Source organism: Vombatus ursinus, unplaced genomic scaffold (assembly GCF_900497805.2).
Source record: "Vombatus ursinus unplaced genomic scaffold, bare-nosed wombat genome assembly UNPS02014773.1, whole genome shotgun sequence".
In the NCBI taxonomy this organism is placed as follows: domain Eukaryota; kingdom Metazoa; phylum Chordata; class Mammalia; order Diprotodontia; family Vombatidae; genus Vombatus; species Vombatus ursinus.
Window position 1 is genome coordinate 24863080 of NW_020954551.1, and position 7537 is coordinate 24870616.

The 7537-nt window shown below is 34.8% G+C and overlaps 1 pseudogene; it reads left to right on the forward strand.

Annotated features, from left to right (window-relative positions):
* Nucleotides 1-5424: 5424 nt before the first annotated feature.
* LOC114044296 lies at nt 5425-6642 on the forward strand (annotated as a pseudogene).
* Nucleotides 6643-7537: the final 895 nt, after the last annotated feature.

Genomic DNA, 7537 nt, shown 5'->3' on the forward strand with positions numbered 1-7537 from the left:
TTGGAAATGCAACTGAGAAGATAGAAAAAATAATTAAAAATAGCCAATTAAACACCAATTTGAAAATCCTGAAAAAAATAAAAGGAAATATTAATAAAATTGAAATTAAGAAAACCATTGAACTAATAAATAAGACTAGGAGCTGTTTTCATGAAAAATATCAACAAAATTAATAAAGTATTTGTTAATTTAATTTTTTTGAAGAAAACCAAATTACTAGCATAATAATGAAAAGGGTGAATTCACCACCAATGAAGATTAGATTAATGCAATTATTTGAAGCTATTTTACTCAATTATATGCTAATAAATATATCAATTTAATTGAAATAAATGAATATTTACAAAAATATAAATTGTTTTGATCAACAGAAGAGGAAATAGAATATTTAAATAACATGATCTTAGAAAAAGAAATTGAGCAAGCAATAAATGAACTCTCTAAGAAGAATTAACCAGGACCAGATGGAGTCACAATAAATTCTGCTGTACTTTTAAAGAATAATTAGTTGCAAAACTATTTGGAAAAATTAGGCAAAGAAAGAATACTTCCAAATCCCTTGTATGACACAAATATGGTGCTAATATCTAAACCAGGAAGAGCAAAAACAGAGAGAGGAAACTACAGACCAATTTCCTAATGATTATTGATGCAAATATATACTAGCAAGGAGATTACAGAAATGTATGAAAAAAATTTATGCACAATGGCCAGGAATGCGAGGCTAGGTCAATATTGGCAAAACTATCAAAATAATTGATCATATTAATAAAAACAATAAAAACCTCATGATTATCTCAATTGATACAGAAAAATCTTTTGACAAAATTTGATACTTATCTCTAGCAAAAACTCTAGAAAACATAGGAATAAGTGAAGTTTTCCTTAAAATGATAAATACTATCCATTTAAAACCATCAGAAACACTATCTAAAATGGGGATAAGCTCAAAGCTTTGAGTGAAGGAAGGACATCCATTATCATCACTATTATTCAGTAATGTATGAGAACTCTATAACAATGAGACAAAATCAATAAATTCAAGGAATTAGAAAATTCAATGAGAAAAAGTGAGTTCTCTTTGCAGACAATATGATGGTATATTTAGAGAATCAACTAAAAACTAGTTGAAATAACTAAACATTTCAACAAGTTGCAGTATACAAAATAAACCACATAAATCATCAGCTTTCATATATTACATAAAAACTCCAGGAGGAAGAGACAGAAAAATAAATTTTATTTGGAATAATTGTGAACAATATAAAATACTTGGGAATATACCTGCCAAGACAAATCCAGGAACTATATGAACAGAATTACAAAACACTTTTTATAGAAATAAAGTAACATCTACACAATTAGAGAAATATTAATGTTTCATGTGTCAGCCAAACCAATTTACTAAAAAGGGGGGGAGGAAGTTTCTCTGAGAAAGACTTCGTTTCTCAAATACTTAAGGAACTGAGTCAAATTTAAGAGAATATGAGTCTTTCTCCAATTGATAAATGGTAAAAGGATATGAATAGGCAGTTTTCAGAAAAAGAAAACAAAGCTATCTATAGTCAATATTGACCAGAGAAATACAAGTTAAAACAAGTCTAAGGTACAACCGCATACCTATCATATTGGCCAATATGACAGAAAAAAATGACAAATATTGGAGGGGATGTGGGAAAATTTGGATACAGATGCACTGTTGGTGGAGTTGTGAACTGATCCATCCACTCTGGAGAGTAATTTGGAATTAGGCCCAAAACTCTACAAAACCCTTTGACCCAGCAACATTTGGTCTGCATCCCAAAGATCTCAAAGAAAAATGAAAAGATCCTTTATGTACATTTTTTTTACAGTAGCTCTTTTTGTGATGGCTGAGAGTTGGAAATCTAGAGGATGTCCATCAATCGATGAATGGCTGAATAAATTGTGGTATATGATTTTAATGAAACACTATTGCACTTTAAGAAATGATGAGTAGGATGCTTTCAGAAAAACCTCTATATGTATGTCTGTGTATATGTAGTTGTGTGTGTGTGCATGTGTGCATGTGTGTGTACATGTACAGTAACAGCAATATTATACAGTGATCAACTGTGAATGACTTAGCAGTTCTTGGCGATATCACGATCTAAAACAATTCCAAAGGACTTATAATGAAAAATGCTGTCCACCTCCAGTGAAAGAACTAATGGATTTTGAATGCAGATTGAAGCATACTTTTAAACTTCATTTTTCTTGTGTTTTTCATTTTGGTCTGTATTTTATTTTGCAGCATGGCTAATAATGATTTTTTTTTCATTACTGCACATGTAGAATCCATATCAAATTGTTAACCTTTTTAATGAGGTTGGAGGGAAGGCAAAGAAGGAGAGAATATTAAAATCAAAATTTAAGAAGAAGAATGTTAAAAAATTTTATATGTAATTAAGAAAAAAGTATAAATAAATATTTTGAGTCCACCTAATATTCTGGTATGGTATGAAGATAACATCTGTGATAGAAATTGCTATTTTGTTAGTCCTGAAAAAAAAAATACTCACACACTCGTGTGTGTGTGCAGGTGATTCATTATATTATATTGTATTGTATTTGTAATTTAATTTAATAGACAAGTACAGGAGTGGAAACAGTCTCACCTAGCCCATCCCCTCATGGTGAGGGAAAATTAGGCTAGTAATTTAAATAAGCCATTATTAGTCCTTTAGAATTATATATGACAAATAAAAACACACTTCTGCAACTGCCTACATCAACCAGAATGTGAATGCCATCAATCGTGGTTTGAATATCTATAAAAGATGGTCGAACAAGAGTGTCTGACCTGATTTTCCTCTCTCTCCCCTCACTCTCAGTATAGCAAAGAAAAGAAAACTAAGAAAGAATAAACATGTTAATCACCATTACTATATATTTTAATATACAATTATTGTAGGGGCTGAAGGACAGTGTAAAGATGAATGGAATTTACAGTGGCTCTAAAAAATAAAAGAAAAAAATAACTGGAACAAAGTTCTTTGCATAGAGAGACAATGGCTACATTCAAAGTGTTAATTCTTGAAGTGATTTCTTCAAGCACAGTTCTTTTATGGATAAATTAAAAAAAAATAGCTACGTTTTCTCTGAACCACAAAATGTTAATACAATGCTCACTTTTCTGGCACTAAAGTCACAAAATCCTCTGTGCTCTACACACTTAACGCAGTCTTTCTGAAAGTTTTCAGGGCCAAATAGAGATAATGAGGTATAATTCTACCTAGAATGCTTGAGGTCATACTCTGCTTTGTGTCCCTTCACAGAATAAATGAAATATGTTGTCTTTAGCTGCCAACATCTGCCTCAAAACCTCTGACAGTTTGAAAACAGAAAGAATATTTTTTCCCTTGAGAATGAATAAAATTTCATATTTTGTGGAAAGAACTCAGGCAACCAACATGTGCTGCATTTGGACTACATTTCTGGATCCAAGTTAAATGCCAACATTCTTCTAAACAAATATTTTATATTTAAATTTATATTTACCATCACATAGTTATGTCTCTATGGGTCACAGATTCTTTATGATTTCATTAAGGAAATAAGAAATGTATAAGTCAGACTTCCTTAGACTATTACCTAATTTACAGCACTTGCTTTAGAGATAAGTATTTATAGTGTCTAGACTATTTTGTAACCAACCATTGGGACGGTAGGACACAAACAAGCAGCTGGCTATACACTACTTTCATCTTGAATATTTCATTCTTGAACACTGCCATTTTCCCGACATATGGTAATTATAGCTTCCATTTTTATAATGCTTTATGTGGATGAGGCAATTTACATATTAATCAATTAATAAACAAGTGTTTTCTAAATGCTTGATAAGTGTACCAGGCATTGAACTAGAGTCTAGGGATAGAGAAAGGGGATGAAACAGTTCTGGCTTGCCCTAAAGTCTGTCTATGGTGGTTCTGTGCATATACACAGTCAAAGGCAAAACAGATACTATATGATTTGGGGTAGGAAGAAGGAAGGCTCTTGTTTGCTCATCCAATGATACGGTGGTCAAGTCTGCTTATCCAACTGGTACATCTCATGGCTCATTTTGTTTAGATATCATCTGTGTCTTTCAAGTGTGTTACAATACAACGGCTTTTTGTGGAATCATCTTTGTTTATCTCATATATTGTAATGAAGAAACAAAAAAAATTATAGTAGGGTGGCTGGTCAATTTGGATCTCAGTTTCTCTCTGTAACCTAATATAGGAGTTGGTGAATCAAGGGTATATACCTATATTACATATATACATGTATATACATATATGTGTATTGACATTATATATCTGTGTATGTGTGTGTGTGTGTGTGTGTGTGTGTGTGTGTGTGTATACCACTTGCCCATAGTCTGTGGCCCAACGTAGAGAAGGCTAGTTGGTCCAGAAGGAAACAGGCCCTGGAGAGTTACATCGGCATCCAGTGGAGCCATGTAATCGGCGGGACTTGCTGTACCTCCATCCCTCTTTCCTCTCATTAAAGATCCATAGATTTAGAGTGGGGTAGAATCTTAGATACTAGCCTTTCTAACTTCCTTCCTCATGAGACTTTTCCTTGTATTCACTTCATTAATACCCATACGTGCTGTGATATGTACGTGTAATTTCATATCTATTTATGTATCATTATCTATGAAAAGATCTTTATAGATATCTACCGATATGTAGATATTTATATCTCTAGATCTATGTATACATAGAATATCTATATATAGATATATCTGTAGACATCTTTATCTAGATCTCTAAATATCTATATGTAGATAAATATATAGAGAGATATTCCTTTAGAATAGGGACTTTTCCATTCTTTTTGAATTCTCTGGACCTGGTATATTGCAGGTCTTTAGTACATGTATGTTGATTGGTTGACTGATTCCTATATTGGTCTTTGAATGGCAGCATTATGTAGAGATGTAGAATACCACATCCAAAGATCAAAATAATTAACATTTCACATTCTAGATGATGGATTTTTATTTACCATGTCACATTTACCATTTTATATACCATCTTGACCTATACTTGGTTTTGGAACTGAAGGACTTGATTATGTTTTAAGCAAGCAAGGAATTAGTCAGATTGAAATGATTCTTACCAATTTTCTCCAAGATTCTCCTTTGGATCTTGTCTTGTCTAACAAAGTATGCCTAAATAAACCTTCTCTTGGGCTAACCACTCAGTTGTAATTATAGGGATCTTATCTATCCATCTGTTACTCTTCCCCCTGCCAGGAAGACTTCTTCATTTTGACATCTCCTGTGACTCACTCATTGCTAATAGTAATCACATCAATCCACTTTATTTGATATTTCTAAATATTCTAGGAAAAATAAGTAGCTTTGAATGGCATATACAGGAAAATGAATGGGGAAGATGTGGTGATGCTCAGATGTGCAGTAATGCTCAGATGGTATAATATGGTATTTGAATATGACTGATGTCTATCAGCTTTGGTTTCTTCTCTCAGCAGTCCTAGTTACATTTGCAATGTAACTTATCAGTGATAGCCCTTATATATCAAACTATCAAATTACACTACAGTTTTATAATAGAGTAATTTAGTCCTTAGAAAAGCACCTGTTGGTGGAAGAGGGATCTGCTCTAGCCCCTGGGAGTCTATGGTGAGGCCTGCCACATCTGACCCCTCAGGATTGAGTTACATACCCAACATAGCTCCACTAGGACAGCTCTAGTACCTAGATAACCGACCATCCCTGTCCCATGCAGTGTGGACCACAATGGCAGATGCCCACCATGGATATTCTCCAGTAAGAAATAAAGGCTAAGATTGGTGTTGGTGCTTATGGAATGATGTATAAGGCCCGTGACCCATAGAAGCTACTTCATCACACTCAAGATTGTGAAAGTCTCAATAGGAGGAGGATGTGAGGGTGGTGGGGTTGCCTGTCCATGAGGTGGCCCTCCTCAGGAAGCTGGAAGCCTTTGGGCATTCCAATGCTGTTCATCTGATGGATATCTTTGCAACTGCCCAAAATGACCAAGAGACTAAAGGGGCCTTAGTGTTGGAACATGTCAACCAAGACCTAAAGACATATCTGGACAAGGCCCCTCCACCAGAGATGTCCTTGAAGAGCATTAAGGACCTAATTAGACAGTTTTAAAGAGGCCTAGACTTTCTTCATTCCAATTGCATTGTCCACTATGACCTGAATCCACAAAACACTCTTGTGACCAGCAGTGGAATAGTCAAGCTGGCTGACTTTGGCTTAGCCTGTATCTACAGCTGTCAGATGGCACTCACACATATAGTAGTTACTCTCTGGTACCAGTCACCTGAGGTTCACCTGCAATCAGTGCATGCAATACCTTTGGACATGTGGGGTATTGCTTTCATCTTCACAGAGATATCCCATAGAAAGCCTCTCTCCTGGGGAAACTCTGAAGCTGACCAGTTAAGCAAAATATTTTACTTGATTGGGCTCCAAGAAGATGATTGACCTCCTGATGTTCCTCTGTCCCATGAAGCCTGTACTCCTTGTAGTTCCCAGCCTTTATTGTCTGCTGTGCTTGTACACAATTGGAAATGCTGACTTTCGGCTTTTACAAACAAATCACCACTTTCCAAGCTCTGCAACACACTTACTGATAGATAGTTGGGGAAGGGAACCCAGAATGATCACTGAAGGAACAACATCCAGGACCAATACAGAAGGAAGAACAGCTTTCATTTCCACTCCCCACAGAAACCAGGATAACTCTGGCCACTCTGATAGCAACATAAGACGGGAGGGAGAACATGATCCTCCATATACATAACACCCCTCCCAAATCCTTAAACATTTTATACAGAATCTTTTATTGCCTTAATGATATTCCCCTACCACCAATGTCCTTTGTGAGAGATATCCCTCTGTCCCACTCTAACCACCCCTAGATTTTTGGAGGGGGAGGGAAAGGGAGATTTATTTTTTTTCTATTTAATTGCATTTTATTTTTTCCATTTACATATAAAGATGGTTTTCAACATTGATTTTTATAAGATTTTGAGTTCCAAATTTGTTTCTCTCTCCCTGCCATCCCCCTCCCCAAGATGGCATACAATCTTATATAGGCTATACATGTACAATCCTGTTAGACATATTTCCAAATTAGTTAGATTGTGAGGGAAGAATCAGAACAAAAGGGGAAAAAAACTAAGAAAGAAAAAAAGAGAAAATGATAGGCTTCAATCTGCATTCAGACTCCATAGTTCTTTCTCTGGATGTGGATAGCATTTTCCATCATAAGTCTTTTGAAATTGTCTTAGACCATTATATTGCTGAGAAGAGCTAAGTCTTTCTAGGTTGGTTATCACACGGTGTCACTGTTATTGTGTACAGTGTTTTCTTCATCATGCTCACTTCACTCAGCATCAATTCATGTAAGTCTTTCCAGGTTTTTCTGAAATTCACCTGCTCATCATTTCTTATAGAACAATACTATTTCACCAAAAGTGGGATTTATATAAGGGGAAAAAGACATGAAGCTAGTATGATAAAAAA